Source organism: Hibiscus syriacus, unplaced genomic scaffold (assembly GCF_006381635.1).
Source record: "Hibiscus syriacus cultivar Baekdansim isolate YM2019G1 unplaced genomic scaffold, ASM638163v2 tig00110160_pilon, whole genome shotgun sequence".
Classification (NCBI taxonomy): domain Eukaryota; kingdom Viridiplantae; phylum Streptophyta; class Magnoliopsida; order Malvales; family Malvaceae; genus Hibiscus; species Hibiscus syriacus.
The window spans coordinates 4,662,874-4,683,967 of NW_024062608.1; the positions used below are offsets into that span (position 1 = coordinate 4,662,874).

At 32.7% G+C, this 21,094-nt stretch overlaps 1 pseudogene; it reads right to left on the reverse strand.

Moving 5' to 3' along the window:
• Positions 1-2,600: 2,600 nt before the first annotated feature.
• Positions 2,601-6,044, reverse strand: LOC120216291 (annotated as a pseudogene).
• Between the last annotated feature and the right edge of the window lie 15,050 nt (positions 6,045-21,094).

The following is a 21,094-nucleotide window of genomic DNA, read 5'->3' on the forward strand; positions in this document are numbered from 1 at the left end:
AACAAAATTAAAGCAATGAAGCAGTGGCCTTTGCCTAAAAATCTGAAAGCTTTGAGAGGATTTTTGGGTTTAACTGGATATTACAAAAAATTTGTCAAATGATATGGGGAATTGAGTAAGCCCTTAACCAATATGTTGAAAAAGGATGGGTTTTATTGGTCTCAAGAAGCTATAACAGCTTTTGAAAAGCTAAAGGAAGTTATGTGAAATGCTCCAGTTTTGGCTTTGCCTAATTTTGAGCAGAAATTTTTTTTGGAAACTGATGCTAGTTCCAAGGGGATTGGGGCTGTTCTTTCTCAAGCAGGGAGACCTATAGCCTATTTGAGTAAAGCTTTGGGTCCTAAACATGAAGATCTATCAATTTATGAGAAGGAGTATTTGGCCATTTTGATGGCAGTTTCTCATTGGAGGCATTATCTTGAGAGTGGTTCTTTTGTCATTAAAACATACCATGAGCCCTTAAAACATTTACTTGAGCATAAGCTAACTACAACTATCCAGAAAAAAGGATTGACGAAGTTATTGGGGTTGGATTATATTATTCAGTATAGAAAGGGGAAATCTAACAAAGCTGCAGATGCACTCTCTAGACAGCAATGGGATTCTAGTGAATTTGTTCAAATGGGAGTTACTGTTATAACTCCTACTTGGGTCCATGATATTGAAAAGAGTTATGATGAAGATGATATAGCTCAAGAGAAAATACCTATTCTGGTTATTAATCCAGATCAACTACAAGACTGGAAATTAATGAAAGGAGTCTTGTATTTTAAAAAGAAGATTTATGTGGGCAGCAAGGGGGATCTTAGACAGAATATAATTGTGGCTTTGCATGATTCACCACAAGGAGGTCACTCAGGTATTCAAGCTACTTATCAGAAAATTAAATCTTATTTTTTCTGGCCAAGAATGAAAGTTTTAATTCAAGAGCATATCCAACAGTGTGATGTGTGTCAGAGGACTAAAACAGAACACATTGCTAAGCCAGGTTTGTTACAGCCTATTCCAGTCCCAAACAATGCTTGGGAAGTGATTATAATGGACTTCATTGAAGGGTTGCCATCTTCAACAAAGTATAATTGCATTTTGGTGGTGATTGATAAATTCAGTAAGTATGCTCATTTTATGTCATTATCTCATCCCTATACAGTATTGGAAGTTGCTAGAGTTTATCTTGATCAGGTTTATAAGTTACATGGTCCTCCTAAAGAGGCAATTTCTGATAGGGATAAATCTTTCACTAGTCTGTTTTGGCAGGAATTAATGAAATAATTGGGGTCTACTACATTATTTAGTACTGCTTATCATCCTGAGACAGATGGTCAAACAGAAAGATTGAATCAATGTTTAGAGCAGTATTTGAGGAGTATGTGTTTTTTAAAACCTAAGACTTGGTCTAAATGGTTACCTATGGCAGAGTGGTGGTACAACACTAACTATCACTCTGCTCTACAGATGACACCATTTGAAGCTTTATATGGATATAAGGCCCCTACTGTGACATGGACAACAGACTCTAGAGTAGAGGCAGTGCAAGATGTCATGCAACACAGAGAACAGTTGAATTCATTATTGAGGGAGCAATTACTGAAAGCTACCAATAGAATGAAGCAGATGACTGACAAACATAGAACAAATAGGGAGTTTCAAATTGGCGATGAAGTTTACCTGAAACTCCAGCCATACAAACAAACATCATTGGCCCTCAGAAGAAATTTGAAGCTTGCTGCCCGATATTTTGGACCCTACAAAATTCAAAGTAGAATTGGTCAGGTTGCTTACAAATTAGAACTACCTGCACATTCAAAGACACACCCAGTCTTTCACGTAAGTTTACTTAAGAAGAAAGTAGGGAGAAAAGGACTTATCTCGATCGATCCTCCTGAGGTAACGTCGAATGGACAATTGAAGATCTATCCAGCCCTTATTTTGAATCAACGAGTGATTACAAGGCAGAATCAAGCAGTCATTCAATTGCTCATTCAATGGACGAATATGGGACCAACAGAAGCAACCTGGGAAGACTACACGATTTTGCGACAACAATTTCCTCAGTTCGATCCTTGGGGACAAGAATCTTCTGAAGGAGGGGGTATTGTTATGATGGCAGGGAAATTAGGTTTGATCGTGGTGATTTGGGGGAGATTTTGAAGAAAGGATTGGGAGACAGCAGCAGCAATTGGGGAACGAATCGAAGGATATTAGGGATTGGAAAGGAGGTTAGGGTTTGATGTTATAATTGAGATTGGGAATCAAGGGGAAATTGGGGATACGACTGAGAGATATGAAGAGGTTATTGGGTATATTCTGATATCCAAATATTAATTAAATTGGGCTTCTAAATTGGCTTGGTCTGTTAGAAGAATATTAGGAGAGATGAGAATATGGTGAGTCAACAAAGTTGGTTATTTTGTTAGAGATGCTGTTTTAACAGCTAGCATTGTATATACATAAGGTGTACTGACCCTTTAAGGGATATGAAATGAATGAAGAACTTTTTCTGTATCTAAATCTCTCCATTTTCTGAAATCCCTAAAAATTCTTCTATTTTTTATCCTAAATCATAACATTGATGGAAGACAAATAGAACCACGATTATGTTAAAAGATTGCTTTCACAAGTTTCTACCGACACTTATGGCTTCCCCTTTTCTCCTGAAATTCTATCACGAATCACAACTCCTATTGAGATATATATCAACCGAAACCACTCCACAATAAATCAATTTCTGCAATATTAACCAGTGCCTTCATTTGTAAACTGATACTCTTAATCTCTAAACGAATCTTATCGGTGTCAGGATGAGAGAGATCCCCTCCAATGAAGTGGTGCACCTTATTACCAATCTCCATCCAACTATATGCACATTGCTTCTTCACTCCTTGTTCTTTCATCTGTAGCCTCACTCTTGTGACTTCATCCCACTTGCCAGCCTGCATATATATTGCACAAAACAACATAAGCTCTTGAATGATGTGGATTCCATTCCACAAGTTTCTTAGCTGCTAATTCCCCTAATTCTACATTCAAATAAACACTCCAGGCACCTAGAAGAGCACCCCAGATTCCACCATCAGCTTCAAAAGGCATCTCTCGTATTATCTTAGATGCTTTTTCCAGCTAACCTTGACGGCGGACAGAATAGCGATTATCCTGTAGGCTAGTTCCAACAGATGATTCACAGGAGAAAATTTACCCAAAAACCAGAGAAAAAGTCTCTAGGGTTTATTAGAATAATATAAAATCAAACAATGCGAAAATCAGTCCACAAGTCAGACTGTTATAGCCAAAAATCGTCTTTATCTGAATTTTGCCAAAAATAGCAAAATCTCGGAAATCACTCTAAATTGACATTCGAAATAAATTAAGCAATCTGCAAAAAATCCGGCCCAAATCGGATTTAAAATGACTTTCTAATTGACAAGCGAAATATTACCATAAATAGTAAAAAATAAATAAAACTAGTGATTCGGAGGAGAAAACGATAAAATTTGAGGTCGAAAAAATGCCACATGGAGCCATGCTCAATTTGGACCGCGTGCGCGTCGAAAGTAACATATCACAATCAACTCCCGCCTTTGCGTTGATCTGCCAACTCATGGTATCTCAACGCCATCAAGGTGCAATCTGACAGCTCAGCATCATCTGTCTCGGATCCCCCTGCATCAAACCTGCTCGACTCAGTATATCAACCAAGCACGAATAGTGTTCAGGTCTTGGATGAATCGCATATTTTCTTACCATTAGGTCAAAAAAGTGCATACTTCTATTTACTTTCCCTGCATGACCACAGGCAGATAAGAAACTAAGAAAAGTTACCCCAACTGGTTCAACACCAACCACTTCCATCTGGTTGAAGAAATCAATAGCTTTTTCATAGAGACCAACAACAACAACAACAACAAAACCCAATTCCCATATGTATGGGGTAAGGGGGAGGTAGGGTAGTAGACTGCCCCCAACGCCAGGTTGGGAGTAGCTTCCGTGAAAGACCTCCGACAGTCAGAAAATTAAAAATATAGATAAAATGCAATGCATGTATAAATAAATACATAGCTAAACAATATTCATATGCAGTCATTAAAATCATATGTGCGTTTGTAATGAGAATTAACCCCTGTAAAATAATCCCTGTGAAAGAATCTCTGCATATAGACAGAAACATAAGACCCAGCTAAATTTAAAAGAGGAAACATGAAGAGAATGATAAACAAACGTCAACGATATCAAGCCCAGTTCCAATCCTTCATAAATACCAATAACAGAAACGTATAAAAAGTAGAAGTCATGGAAATTACTACAAAGGCATTAAAAGAAAACAGAGATGATACACCCTATAGATGTGACCCACACTACTCGACTACCCTAGTTTTTAGCCTCCATATTTTCCTATGAGAGACCATGTTGTGCAAATCCAGAAATGATTGTATTCCACGAAACAAGGCATGTTCCATTCATTTGTCCAAAAGCTTGCTCAGCATCAAGAATGCTACCACATTTACTATACATTGTAATCAAGGAATGACACAAAGAAAGATCGAACTCAAACCCATATTTTATAACAAGCACGTGCATTTGTCTGCCTTCCTTAACGGATGCAAGGCCAGAACAAGCAGTGGTAACAGAAACAACGGTGAAAATATCTGGTCGGATAGCCAGCTTAACCATTTCCAAATACAACTTCAGTGCTTCCTCTCCAATCCCGTTTTGTGCATAACCTACACCATGTGAAAGGCATAGTATAATCAGCTTAGGTTTCACACTTTTGGGGTAAAGAGGCATTTCTTCGTAGATTCTACCTTTCATTTCCAGGAACAAAGTCATCTTCCTAAGCAAGAAACAATCTATCCTTTTCATATATATAGCAATATTCCCCAAGTCAACTACAAAATTTTTGAAGGAGACGTTTGCAAAGCTATTTTAAGGTTCGTATGATACACTGCGTTGATTTTATGGAAAATGATTTATGTAAAATGAATTACATCAAGGAAAATGTTTTACACTGAAAAATAAGGAAAACATTTTTCATAAAACCAAATAAACTTATCAAACACAATCTTAATCTATCTCCTCAGATTCGGATCAAAGTACGACTAGTGGAAGTTTATTCCATTTTTTTACTAAAAATATCACACACAGACACTCTATAGTAAATAAAAGGAAGTGTCCTTACCTGTTATCATTGCATTCCATCAAGCAAGGTCTTTGCACCGAATTCCATCAAACAAGGTCCTCGCATCCTCCACCCTCCCGTCGTTAAAATACCCCGTTATCAAAGCTGTCATAGCAACAACATTCTTATTCGGCATCCGCTGATACAATTCCCTGGCTTCATCAAACAAGCCATTATCAGCATACCCACTAATCATCACTGTCCAAGAAACATCATTCTTAAGCGGCATCTCATCAAACAAAGCTCTCGCCTTCTCAAATTCCCCAACCTTCATATACCCATAAATCATTGCTGTATAAGATATCACATTCTTTCTAGGCATTTCTTGGAAAAGCATTCCTGCATCCCCTACCCTCTCCCATCTCACAAACCCTGATATCATGGCATTGTAAGACTCCGTATTTCTCTGAGGAATTGCTTTAAAATACTGGAAGGCTTCATCTAAGCATCCGTTTTCAACACAACCTGCGATCATGGAGTTCCAGGAGAGTATATTTCTGTCAGGCATTGAATTAAAGAGTTCATTTGCTTCTTGGAGATACCCATTCTTCCAGTAGGCTGTGATGATAGAGTTCCATGAGACAACATCTCGAGATAGCATATTGTCGAACAGTTGGCGGGCAGCTTTAATGTCACCGGCCCTTGAAAGTTATTGGATCCTGACGTTGCAGTCGTAGACATGGCGAACAGAGAAGAATTGTTGCTTAGCAGGGTGCAGAAGGGAATGGTGAAGAGATTTGAAAGAGAAAGGAATTTTAAATATGGGGAAAAGAGAAGGAGAGCGGAGGGATGCTTATCGGAGGGAAACGCCATGAAGTATGACAGAAAATAAAAATACCAGATAATCAAGAAACACAAATTGGAATTTCATGTGAGGCTTTCTTTTCCAAATTCGATGTTTTGGGGATAAATCCAAACAAATAGTCGTTAAACTCTAAATTAGGAAAAATTACGACATCATCGTTTAAATTATTAAAAGAATTATAAAAATGTTCACTCATGTTCAACAAATTATAAAATAATCATTTTAATCTCTTCACAAAATGAAAATTAATTTAAGGGTATGCTTGTTTCACAAAAAAATATTTTTCGGAAAATGCTTTCATCATTTTCTAGTATTTGATTGGAGAAAAAATGGTTGGTCAACGTAAAATATTTTTATGGTCAATAGAATTTCTTTTGTGTTTTCTGGAAAATGACTTACGGTCTGATTTTCCGTAAGTCATTTTCCGAACTTTTCACTTCAAGAATAAATACTCAAAATAATTTTATTTTTATGAATTTAATATTAATAAAATATTTTAATATCATTTTAATCAAAATATTAATTATTAAAATATTTAAAATATAATTATTAATATTTTTAATAATATATTATTATATTTTTAATATTATAATAAAATAATCAATTATATTATAATAATATAAGATATTATATTTTTATTTTAATAATATATAATAAAATATTAATAAAAATTTATATTATTTATTAATTTCATAGAAATAATATTATTAAATTATTAATAATGAATAATATTATTTATATATTTAATATTAATATAATAATCTAATAATATTTTAATAAAGATATTTAAAATATACTAATTAATATTTTTAAAATATAATATTACACTATTACTTTAATAAATAATTAATATAATTTATAATATTTTTATTTCAATAAAATATACCAATATTAATATTTTTTATTAATAAAATTATAAAAATAATATTGTAATAATAAATAAATTATTTTAATATCTTAAAAATAATAATATTAAATTTTACGATAAATAATATTATTTATTATATTTAATATTTGTACTAAATAATTTTTAAAAATTTAACCGACTAGTGGAAAATGGATTTAAACATCTTCCAAACATGGACTCTAGGTGTGTGTAAACTACATCGGATATCACTGAACTTTAAGTGTTGATTCGCTTATACAACCAAACTTTCAATTTTACTCATTTTTAAGTGTAATTATATCACTCCGTCATTAATGACTTAACGGAAATGATGTCATGGCAATTACACATCGTGATGTTGCTTACTTGGCTCATTCACTAAAACGATGTCATTTTGACGCAACTGTTTTGATGCTAAAAACTCCCCAAATAAAGTCTTTTTATTAGTCATTTAATGAAAAATTACTCTTAGTGGGGTTTGAACCAAAAATCTTCATAAACTAATGCTAAACACCAAATTACCAAACTAACTTAAAACTTGTTATATTCTTAATGAAAATATATATATTAAATAATACTGGTATACTCTCATCTTTCTCATCAATCCAAATTCATTTTCATCTCAACTACTTCGATCATTTTGGACTCATCCTCTGTGTTTTGTAACATTTCAGCTTTCCTTTTCTTGAAGCTTTCTCTTCCAACAGTTGAGACTATCTTCAATGAGTTGCCCTTCATTGTTTTGGAACTTACAGTCACTGCCGCGACCGCCACAACAATTGACGGGCAGTTAGAGGTTCTTGAAATGGCGTGATTGATATCAAAACTCGGTCCATTATCGAACCCACATGGGGCGAACCCCATTGCAGCCATGTCAACCTTCCCCAACTTCGGCCAGGCGGTCGACTCATCACCATGTCAGATAACACTGAATCACCACCAACGATGGAATCGCCGCTACTCATCAAACCACCCTGCCGAAAGCCTTGTACGTGGTCGGTTTGGGTCGAAAACACCCCACTTAACTCGCTGAAATAACTTTGATTCTAAAATTAGTCTGCTTGCGATTTCAAGTGAGAGCTTTTGTCAAAAACAAACAAACAAAAGCTTGTTGTAGTAAATGAACAACTTCAAGCAGATTTACTATATGACTTCGTGCAGAACACGAGTTCTTAAGTGGATGAAAATAGATTTAATTGATGAGAAAGATGAAAATATACAACTACTATTTAACATATATATTAAATTTGTTAAGAATATAACAAGTTCTTAAGTTAGCTTGGTGGTTGGGTTAACTTGGTGGTTGGGTGTTTAATATTAGTTCATGAAGATCTTTAGTTTGAACCCCACGAAAAGTGATTTTTCCTTGAATGACTAACAAAACGACGTTGTTTTGAGTTTTTTTAGCATTAAAACAGTTGTGCCAAAACGATGTCGTCTTAGTGAGGGACCCAAGTTGGTAATGTCACGACATGCAACTTCCATGTCATCGTCTTGTTAAGTCATTGACGACGGAGTGATATAATTGCACTTAAAAATAAATATTAGTGTTAAAATTGATAAAATTAAAATTTTGATAGTATAAACGAGTCAACGCTTAAAGTTCAATGGTATTTGATGTCATTTACCCTTAATTTTATATTTCTGATTTGTTTAAAATATCAATTTAAGACTTTTTAAATTTTTAAAAAGAAATCATTTAAAAACAAAATTCTTTTTAAAAAACAAAAATATAAAATTTTAGTTTTGAAATAATAGAAATATTTTAAAATTATAATTATATGAAAAATCACAAGTCTTTTTAAAAAATCTAAAATTACGTATACTTTTTAACTATTTTTATTTTAAAAATTACGTATAATTTTTAACTGTTTTTGAAAAATCATAAACCTTTTCTACAAGTATGTGTTATTTTATGATAAATACAAATACTTACGATATTATGACCACTTCATTATTGTTTCTTTTTATTTTAATTGTTAATTTTATTAATCAGATCACTTAGTTATTTAAATAATATTAATCAAGATATATGTCATTAATATTTAATTGAAGTGATGAAGTGACAATTAAAAATTGATATAATGTTATAAACTTAGAAACCCACTTATATAATGTTTTTTCCAATCAAGTAGTGGATAGATCTATTGTTGAGGAATGTGTTGACATATCTAGTTTAGATATCTCATTTAATAGTTAAAGAATGAAAGATGCAATGCTCCACAACCCCTTACGTATCAGTGGTTGAAAATACCAAGGTTTTAAACCCTCTGATGGGATACCCTTGATGATTCAGTTTCTTGTAGTGCATTCAGTATAGAACAATATTACAGTGTGATCTATGTCCATCATGACATTGACTCTCTCCTATACAAATTGAATTAGATTTCTAAGAGTAACTGAAACACTTGAATGAATTGAGTCAACTTGAGGACGACTTTGGTTAATCACGTTATGTAGTTTTTTAATTGAATAATTGCATAGAGCTCTTCACCGTGTCCTAAATGATTTATAAAGAATGTGTTGGTTCGAAACATAACTCCTCATCACACTCGGATAGAGCAATGAATTGAGAAAAACTAATATGTTTTTGTCGTTTATTCATGAATTGAGTTGATATATTACCTATAGCGACAATTCCCCCGACACTAAAGATTTGGCACCTCTAAATCAAGGAAACACTTTATGTTCAAACATGTCTTTCATTTTCACTTGAGCTACGATTAGATTGAAAAAGCCTTCTGTTGAGTCAATCGATCAAGGAAAGAAGTCAAGAAAGGATGAATTGTCAATAAAAATTTATTGGAAGCTTTTGAGATAAATAAGAAAAAGATTGTAATCACCATTTTTTTCCTGCTATATATATATATTTATTATTATATTATATATTTATTATTATTATTATTACATAACCCGGGCTCAATTTAAACCCTTCAACCCGAGCCCAAACCAAATTACAAACCCAGCCAACCATTTACCCTTTAACCCAAATCAACCCTAAATCGACCAAACCTAAAAACCCTAGCTACCCCAGCTGCCAGCATTGCCTCTCCTCTGCCTCCACTGCCGTTATTGTCGCTGACCACCTCAACAAATCCCTGTTCCAAATCTCAGCATATCAAACCAAATCCAATAAAAAAAGAAATCAAATCTAATAAAAAACAAACAAATCACACCTAATCCTTGTTTCTTCACTACCATGTACTCATAGTTTAGAGAAAAGGGAGAGAGAAACTGGGGTAGAGAGAGAAGAGAAGAGAAGATGTAAAAAATAAAAAATAAAAACTAAATGTGCATATTTATAGGCCCATCAAAACGGCACCGTTTTGATGCCCTCCCTGTTGCCGTAAAACGACGCCATTTAAGGCAAAGTAGGGCAACCCATTTCAGCGCATGGGGTAAATCGCGTTCCAGGCCATCCGAGTTTTGTAAGCTTCCATTTCAATCCTTATATTAAACGTGGGTTATTTTTTAGTTTTAACTTTGAGTTTTGTCATTTTTACATTTTCGTCACTATATACTTTATTAATATTGTTTGGTTAAATCGATAGTTTAATTCATTAATTTAACATTGTTATATTTTATTCCTTCTTTGTAATATTGCTCAAAATTGTGGTATTTATATATCAAGACCTTCTAGTTTTGTTTGTGTTTGTTTTAACCATTGTTGTAGTATAGAATAATATGGATACATAATTCAATATTTTTCTTGTATTTTTAGTATTTTAAATTTAGTCTTTGTGTTATTTTATATGTATGTTTATAACTTTGTTAACTTAATTTTATATATTGTTAATCCTAAATTACGTATATATTTACGTATATATATGTATATATAAATATAAAGAACATATTTTTATTTATGTGTCAAGCTTATATTTTATTTATTTAATAATATATTTATATATTGTATTTGTTTTTATAAAATATGAATATATTTTATTATAGATAATTTTTTGATATATTTAAATGTCTACGTAATATATTTTTTACAAGGCGATCTATTCGTTATTTTTAAAAGATTTAAAAATATTCGATTGTTCGATTAACTTATGAAAGACCTCCAAAGATCTGGAGTACCCTTTCCAAGGGTTATTCGAATAAAAAATATATTTTATTGTTTATTATTTATTTGTCATGTTACATGGATATTTCATCTATTTTGTACATTACATTTATTACTATTGCACTCATAAATAAATTCACTCATTCATGTTAATTCAGGTACCAAGGCAATGTTTTGTACATTACATTTACTATTGCACTCACAATATTCCAAGGCAATGTTGTCTTGCATCATTAGTTAACGAAATTACGTACAACATAACTAGATTTTAATTTATGTTAATTCACGTACCAAAAGGACATCATTTTTAAATAAAATCAAGTGAATTGAATCTTTCATCGAATCAAATATTTTAAAAAATGAATTCACTCATTCAAAAAAAATCATAGAAATAAAAATGATCGTAATTTAAATTTCGAGTTCAAATTTGTAAAATTTCATATTTTTTGAACGTATAATCGAGAGGTATCAATCTTGGATGTTGTGGGGGTGCTTACCCTTCCCCACATGTAACTGACACCCGTATCCTTAAAAATGAATTTCTCGTTAAACGCAGACCAATTTTCGTCTTTAAATGATTTTTCTAAAATTCGTTTAAAAGACGTTTCTGGTTATTCGGCCTACCTAACCAAAAGGTCGTTGGTGACTCCAATCTTTTCTAAATTAATTCATTTTTTTAAATTGATGTTCCTCGAAATTCGTGTCGTACATCTATTTTTTTAACGTCTCAGGCGAAAAACGATGATGACAGCTTGGCGACTCTGCTGGGGAGATTTTGAGAGTCGGGCCTGACTCGATTATACGTTGTCTGAGTGATTAGAATTTTATAAATTTGGACCTTTACTTGAATTATGATTCTTTTAATTTCGATTTTCATAATCATGTATCATTACACTTGTAAATAGTTGTATTGATGTTTGATCTCATTGTTTTCAGAGTTGTTAAAGCTTTCAAAAATGAGTCTAGTTTTTTTTTCTTTTTTGTCGAAAGGTTTGTGAGTTCCTCCTCACACACAACACGTGCATTTTTATGTCATAAGCTCTATACCCGAGCTTTATCCCATTAAGTGTGTAACATCCTCAATACCGGGTTAGTGACTAAATTGAAAAACTTTAGAATTTGTTGGCTAAAGTTGATAAATTGAATAGTTCAGGGACTTATATTGAAAATTTTGTATAGGACTAAATATCAAAGAATGATGAATGGAAGGGTAAAATGGTCATTTGATCATTTAATGAATTGAAAATAGGAAAGGAATGAGATATATACACATGGGATTGGTAGAGACGGAGAAAGAAATATCTAGAAAGTTTTCTTCTTCTTCTTCCTTTTTCATTCGTGAAAGCCATTGGAAATGTGAGTTTTCTTGTTAGTTGATTATTCATTGAATTTAAGGTTGTTTTATGATCCTTAGGTGATACTTAAGCTTAAGGAAAGCTTAAGTTATAGTAAAACCTTAAGATGAAGGAATTATGAGGTTTTGAACTATGTTTTGATATAACAATTTAAGGCAAAATGGTTTTTGGACTTGAATTGAATTTACAAAATGTTTTTGGACTTAATTGAATTTATTCAAAGTTTTAAAAGGTTTCAAAAATAATTCAAAGTCTATTAAAATTCGAATTTGAGCAAAAATGCTATAGGGTACCGATACCCCCATGAAGGCTCAAATTCCAGATTGCTCGGAGGGTATCTATACCCCCCAGGGGTATCCATACCCCGGGTATCGATACCCCCAGGGGTATCTATACCCCCTGGCTGCAACGACTAGTTTAATTTGAATTTTATGAAGTAGTACTGATACCCTATGAAGGGGTACTGATACCCCCTATCGTAGACAGTCTTTTTGAGCAGCAAAATCATCCCCAAACGACTCCAAAATATCCTCAACGGCTATATACGACTTCAAACTCATTTCAAGCTATAAATACAAGCTAATGACACTTGAAGAAGTAAGAGAACAACTATCCAAGTAATCAAACACAAGAGAAGAGTTTTTCAATCTTATTTCATCTTTCTCTTGTAAATATTTTGTTCTTGTGAACTCAACCTTGTAAACACCTACCTTAGATAGGTTTTCTTGTTTACATTTCTTATCCTTTTGTAAAGGGGAAATGTTCTAGCTTATCCCGTGTAAAAGCTAGGGAAAGGTTATAGTTTAGCCCCAAAAAACTAGGGAGTTGCAAGGTTATCTCTTTGTCCTCAAAAGAAAGAACAAATTAGTGAATTTGTTGGAAAATCCTTGGTGATGAGCTAAGGTAGTGGACGTAGACTTTGGTTGAGAAAGTTGAACCACTCTAAATAGCTGTGCAATTTTCTATCTTTCAATCTCTTTACTCCCTAAACTCAAAAACCATTCCGACCCCTATTTGCAAACCGTTCTGGTTATCGATTTGAGCTTCTGAAAATCCCAACAATTGGTATCAGAGCCTAAATCATTAAGAAGATTTAACCACCTTGAGACGATCTTCGAAGAAGCTCTACCAATTCCCGACACAACTGAGAAGATGACTTCTACCTCCGGTTCGTTCTACATAGAAAACTCCCTACCAACAGACAAGCCTCCATACTTCAATGGAGTCAACTATCGTCATTGGAAGAAATTAATGAAAGTATTCATCCAATCCAATGATCTTGATGCATGGGAGATAATCGAGAACGACTACTCTTCTCTAAAGAAGAAGGAGAAGAAGATTAGTGACAAAGAACGGAAGAAAGCTCAACTTAATGCCAATGCCATGCACATGGTGTTGTGTGCATTTGGTCCTGAAATCTATAAAGGAGTTTCTTCATATTCAAGTATCAATGAGCTTTGGAATAAGCTCGAGGAAATCCATGGAAACAAGAAAGAAGAACCAACAAAGGTGGTGTCTTTAATGGCTCGTGAAGAGCCCGGGGTATCTTCTAACTCAAATGAATTTAATTCATATACGTTTAATGAGTTACAAGATGCTTTTAATAGGTTATATTCGGAGTTTGAGACCATGAACTCCAAATATAAGAAAATGATTTCAAAGTTTAAAATCGAAAATGATTTTATTTTGAAAACAAAAATAGATTTTGAAAGCCAAAATGAAATTTTAAAAAAGGATTTAGAGCTTTCAAAAATAAAAATTGATGAAAAAGAAAATTTTGATTTAAAAGTTAAGATTGAATGCTTAACAAAAGAAAAAGAAATCATTTTAAATAATTCATTTAGTTCAATAATGACAATATGCTCATATTGTCATTATCATGGTCATAAGGAACATACTTGTCCTTTGAAGAAAAGAAAACGTTTTAAAATTAGGCAAGTATGGGTTCCGAAAGGAACAAGGGGCATTTAAACTAATGTCCAAGGATCCAAAGCAATTTGGATACCAAAATCTGCTTAAATGTCTCTTGTAGGTGTGTGGGAGCAATGGTGATGAAAATGATAATATTCAAGATGCTCTAGCCACACATGAAAAAGGAATGGGTAACCTCTAAGCTTAATGTTTTAATTTTGGTTATTTGGTTGCTCATTTGGATTTATGCATGCATGAGTTTTGTTTTTAAATGATTATGCATCATTTTTTTAATCTCATGTATGTTGAAAAGATGATTATGATGAACATTTTAAAGTTATATTTTTTTTAATTTTTAGTTCATAATAATAAAATTTTGGTCAAATTTGGTTTTAATGCAAATGATATCTTTCTAACAATTGATATCAATTTTTCAAATACTTGAATTTTACAAATTTTAAATTTTTGACCTAAATTTGAATGTTTATGCATGTGGTTTAAATGAAAATGATATCTCTCTAACAATTGATATCAAAATTTTCAAAATGCATAACATTTTTGGAAAACTTTATGCAAATGCACTTAATTTTAAACAATTGGTATTAATATCAAATTTCAACATTTTGTATTGCATAAAGTATTTTAGATTTGGATACATTGAATTTCATGTTCTACTAACATGTTTGTTATTCTTTGTTGAAATTCAATTTTTTTTAAAGTGTCAAGACCTTAAAGCTTAATTTTTGTTTGAAATGCATTTATTGAGGGGGAGCTTTGTTTTTTCAAATGATTTTTAAAATGCCAAATTTATCACTTACTATCCAAAGTTATTTTGAACTTTAAAGATTGAATTATTTTTTATATAACAAAAAGGGGGAGAAGTTTTGGTTTGAAAAAATTCAATTTCGTAATGAAAAAAGGGGGGCGTAACATTTTCATATTTTTTCCAACAATTGGTTATCTTTTTAACAATTAGTATCCTTTTGTAACAATTGATATGTTTTTCATTAAACATTTTATTAAGGGGGAGTTTTGCCAAAAATAATTTTTCAAATGTTTTGTTATATCAAAAAGGGGGAGATTGTTGAACTATGTTTTGATATAACAATTTAAGGCAAAATGGTTTTTGGACTTGAATTGAATTTACAAAATGTTTTTGGACTTAATTGAATTTATTCAAAGTTTTAAAAGGTTTCAAAAATAATTCAAAGTCTATTAAAATTCGAATTTGAGCAAAAATGTTATAGGGTACCGATACTCCCATGAAAGCTCAAATTCCAGATTGCTCGGAGGGTATCTATACCCCCCAGGGGTATCCATACCCCGGGTATCGATACACCCACAGGGGTATCTATACCCCCTGGCTGCAACGGCTAGTTTAATTTGAATTTTATGAAGTAGTACTGATACCCTATTAAGGGGTACCGATACCCCCTATTATAGGCAACTTTTTTTAGCAGAAAAATCATCCCAAATGGCTCCAAAACATCCCCAACGGCTATATACGACTTCAAACTCATTCCAAGCTATAAATACAAGCTGAGGACACTTAAAGAAGTAAGAGAACAACTATCCAAGAAATCAAACACAAGAGAAGAGTTTTTCAATCTTTTTTTTCATCTTTCTCTTGTAAATATTGTGTTCTTGTTTACATTTCTTTTGTAAAGGGGAAATGTTCTAGCTTATCCCGTGTAAAAGCTAGGGAAAGGTTCTAGTTTAGCCCAGAAAAACTAGGGAGTTGTAAGGTTATCTCTTTATCCTCAAAAGAAAGAACAAATTAGTGAATTTGTTGGAAAATCCTTGGTGAGGAGCTAAGGTAGTGGACGTAGACTTTGATTGAGAAAGTCGAACTACTCTAAATCGATCTGCAATTTTCTATCTTTCAATCTCCTTACTCCCTAAACTCAAAAACCATTCCAACCCCTCTTTGCAAACCGTTCCGATTGTCGATTTGAGCTTCCGAAAATCCCAACATGAGGGATTAAAGATAAGAAGTCTTTAAAGCAAATAGTTAATAATTAGAATTTGAAACTAAATTTGACTTGTCAATAGTTGAATTAAGAGATATGAAGTGATAGAATTGAAATTAGAACATGTTGAAAATTTGGTATGATTCTTGATTTCCATATAGAGGATAAGATTTTGAGTATAAGGATGTATTTAATAATAGAAATTGGTTTAAGTATGTGTATTTGAGTTAAGAGTATGAAAGGGATTAAGACATGAAGTGTTTGAGCTGAAATGAGTAAATTTTTGGGTTTAAAATGTGAAAATATGGGTTTAAGTATCGGCACTGCTTCATCCAGTACCAGTACTTCAATAGAAAAAGAATGAGATTTGGTATGGGGGTATCGATACTGGTTGAACAGTATCGATACCATAAGCCTAAATTTGATAAAGTTATTTATGAGGTATCGATACTGAAGTGATAGTATCGGTACTAGGGGGTATCGATATCACTATAGAGGTATCGGTGCAATAGTATAGTAGTATCAATACCATGTTAAGGGCATCGATACAGACAACATCAAATATAATATTGGATTATATTTGTGTAGATTTCGAGCACAAACAAATTTTGAAACGACCACAGAGTTAGGATCGATCCAAAGAGATACAGTCATAGAAGTAATTGATATCAAGTGAGGCCAAGGTGAATGCATACTCTAGGTGTAGTCCAATGGAAATAAGACTTGTTATAAGTCTATTTCCTATATTAGTTTTCATGGTACAATAGTTATGGACATGCATATGTTATAATCATTATATATATATATATATGCATGAGTTATATATATTTATATAATTTGATTCAAGCAAATATACTTGAATAACATATGTTATATGATATGAGATTGATGGTTACACATACATGTGATATGTGATAGAAGAGAGGAAATATGTGATCATAAGAGAAATGATATGAATACATGAATATATGAAGCATAATGATAGTGCCCATGTTATGTGATATGAGAGCTACAAGTATAGTTGACATGGCAAGAGTCGAGGGTTACCTAGGTTCTTTGAGACCTATGGATAGGTTCTTCGGGACATAGATGACGTCCTTCGGGACATAGATTTCATATGCCACTTAGTAGATTCTTATATGAGCTGTGATGACAGCATATGTGTGCACAACCTCAAAGTACTCGTATACCTTGAGTTCTCAGTAATGTACATGGGCTTATAAAAGATATAAAAAGTATGTACATGATTGTATATTAACATGTTATTATTGTTTACACTGATTCTTATATAGCAGTTTTGATTTATAATATGATAAACATAATTGTATTGGATAGTTAGATTGCATGTTCATATTTATAGGAAAATCATTATTATATATATTTATGTCTCACTAAATCTATGACTTAGTGTGTAAGTGTTTTACACGCAGGTACTGAAAAACAAGATGATCAACTTTAGGATCAGCAGAGCAGCATATCTCCACTCGAAGATCAGATCAGAAGTACTTTGCACAGTATGTTTTGTTTATGTAATAGATACGTTGGTATGTAAACAGAGTTGTAAAGTACGTATGCTCTGATCAATTTTGTAATGTTTTGAACTTAATTGTGTAAAATACAAATGTTATGTTAATAAAAGTTTAAATTTCCTATGGTTTTTTTTTATAAATGTACATGTTTTGAAAAGTCAATGTGACACCTCAGATTCGTATCCGGGTTGGGTACGGGTTAGGGGTATTACAAAGTGAGAGTGAATCGCTAGTGCCCTTCGTGAGGAGCCCTCTGCACAGGCTAGTGAATCACTCCCGGAGTGCATGCCCTTATGATCTTCGTGAGTAACCCTCCACATAGACATAAGAAATTTGCTTCCTAGAATTGAACTCAATCTGTTTAAGTCTACAATTTAAGAACCCTTTCTTATAGAGTCAAAACCATGCATATAGTGAACCCTAGACTAGTCACCCTAGATAGAACCACACCGAACCTCTGTCTATCTGTAGGTACCAAAATAGGTATTCACAAAGGAGGAACAACTTTGAACCTTCACTTTTTGCTTTAAATCCATAGAATAAAATTCTTTTCCAAAAAATCATGCGAACTAGATACCATGCGGTTAGGATTTACTTCATGAAATAAATCATGCCAGGTAGAAAACATTTCTGGGTATGATTCTTATTTAATAAAAACATGCTCGGGTAGATACCATGATTGGGTATGTATTATACTTATATTTAAACTTCACCTTTTATTGGTTATTTTACATGTACTAACTTAATTTATTCCCTGATTTTTGTGTCATTTGTCGTCTTTTTGCATTGTATCAACATCAAAGCATAACATGAAGGTGTTGATACATAGATGACTCTCTAATTGAATTTTTTTCATAAATAGAGCTAAAATTTTTCAATCAAGTAGTCGTATACGCAGACATACACTGATGGCAAAGGGAAGTTAGAGAACGAGAAAGTTCGCTTGAAGATTATGTAACAGAGTTGACTAATAAGACAATGAATGAGACTCGAAAGATTATCTCTTGATCCAAGAAACAATGCAGTAGTGGATTTTTATCTACGACATTTTCACATTTAATCATCAAGGAGTGATGTGTGACTTCAGCATCGCAGGGGCATCAACTGAGACAAGTGATATAGTGTTTGAGGGCATAATTTCAAGGATGAAGCTCTAAGATGAAGTATCGAGCCAATCCAGACCCAGCGTTTAAGCAAAAGTATGTCTGTCAAATGGGTTATCTTGTAGCATGAAGACTTTTATATATGATAAAAATTATTTTATGATATTCATCAATGAGATCAACACATTTGGCATTTGCATTTTCACTCTCATCTTTGTATCTTTACAGTCGCATTCGCATCTTTATATTTGCGTTCGCATATTTACATTCACATTCACATCTTTGCATTTGCATTCTCATCTTTGCATTGGAATTCATATTCGTATTTATGTATTCACATCTCTACACCATACATTGTATGACATTCAAACATCTCAACATGCATTGATCTTGGAACTTGGAGTAACTCATGGAGAGTAATGTGATAGAAGTTTTTGAAGGTAAGTTGAAGCCACCCCATTCATGCATGAAAAAAAGTTAAGAGCCATGGACTTGATGTTTACACCATATATGGAGTTTGGGGCATATCTTTGAGATATGTGGGACACAAATGAGCAACGTCCAAAACTTGATTGACCTTTAACGCGTAATGAGACATTTTGATACAAATTAAAAAGAAGTTCTTTCATCCACCGTGAAACCTTATTACATTGGCATTGTCTTGTTTGAACGTGTTTTTGTTCTTTCTTTTGATGTTTGAACTTACATCATTTTCCAATGTTATAGGCAATAAATCAAGCTTTAATCTTGTAATTATTTGAATATCAAATAAATTAAAGGTTCATTTACTACTTCATTAATTATAAACTTTTGACAAGTGGCAATATTAGACCTTTTGAACTCCATCCAAAGCCGAAAGAACCATTACTTGGTTCTTTACCCGAAATAACATATGCTTACTACCAAAAGATTAAACCTTGACATCACCTCTCTTTAAAACAATAAATTCATGCCCTTATCCTCCCTGAGGCACCAAAATTCGTACTTTTACCTTCCCAGACAGGGCTAACCTTTCCATAACATTACCTTTTCTAGAATTATGACTTTAAAGTTACATATTTCCCTTCCTATACATAGAATCGATGTTTATTCCTAACCTCAATAAAACCTGGAGGTATAAAGTACAAGATGGTAGTGTGTACGTGAACCATTCTTGCAAGAAAGACAAGATGGAGTGTTTCAGATCAAGTTTTTTGTAAGAGAATGTGAATAATTGGGGCATACTAGGAGAAAAGTGAAGTAGAAATAAAGGGAATCATTGAAATAATTCTATCATGCATTAATTACATTATTTTCGTGTGAATAGAAGTCAATCTTGAATACTCATTCCCCTAGGGATACCTCTTTTACAAGGACTTCCGTGTATGAGATAATGAATGACTTTGCTTCATTTATCCATTCACAAAAAAAAAAGGAAAATAAAAAATATATCCCTTTTTGTCCTCATTTGAACTTATGATATTTTTTTCTGATTCAACCCTAACCAAGGATCACCCTCCATACTAGGGTGCAAGGTAAAGATAATCTGCTTGTATGAATAAAGACCATCACTCCAAATTGTGTTATAAGAACAATCTCATATAAAATAACAATGTACCACAATGTGGACCAAATACAAAGTGCTCAAATATTAAATCAAGTCGACAACATAGAAAGAGTAAAAAAAAGAAAAAAAGGATAAATATAAAATAAAAAGAGAAATAGAAATAGAAAACGTATAAAAAAGAGGGCGAAAAAAGAGAAGATATAGCAAAGAAGAAAGAAAAAGAAAAGCAGTATCGATACCACATGAACAATACCAATACGATTCATGTGGTACCGATACCAAAGGTAAGAGAAATATTGATACTCTCTAGGTAGTATCGATACTACCAATTGTTTTCCAAATTGCTCAAATTCCAGAATGCAAAATATGTATCGATACCATGAAGCATATATCGATATTGGTTAAGCCCGATGGTTAGTTTATTTAAATATTATAAAGGTATTATTGATGCTCATTAAAGGAGTATCGATACTCCCTATTCTGGGTAGTTTTATTTTACAGAAAATTAATCTCCAATGGCTCTAAAATATCCCCCGACGGCTAGAAACGGTTAAAAACTCATTCCAACATATAAAAACAAGTTGAGGACACTTGAAGAAAGAAAAAAAAACACATATCCAAGCAAAAGAGATCAAAAGAAAAGCTCTTTCATTCTTTATCTTTCCTTTTCTCTTGTACATAAGTGTGTTTGAGCTTAGTGCAAATCTTTCAATTGTTTTTCTTGTGATAATTCTTGTAAACACCTACCTT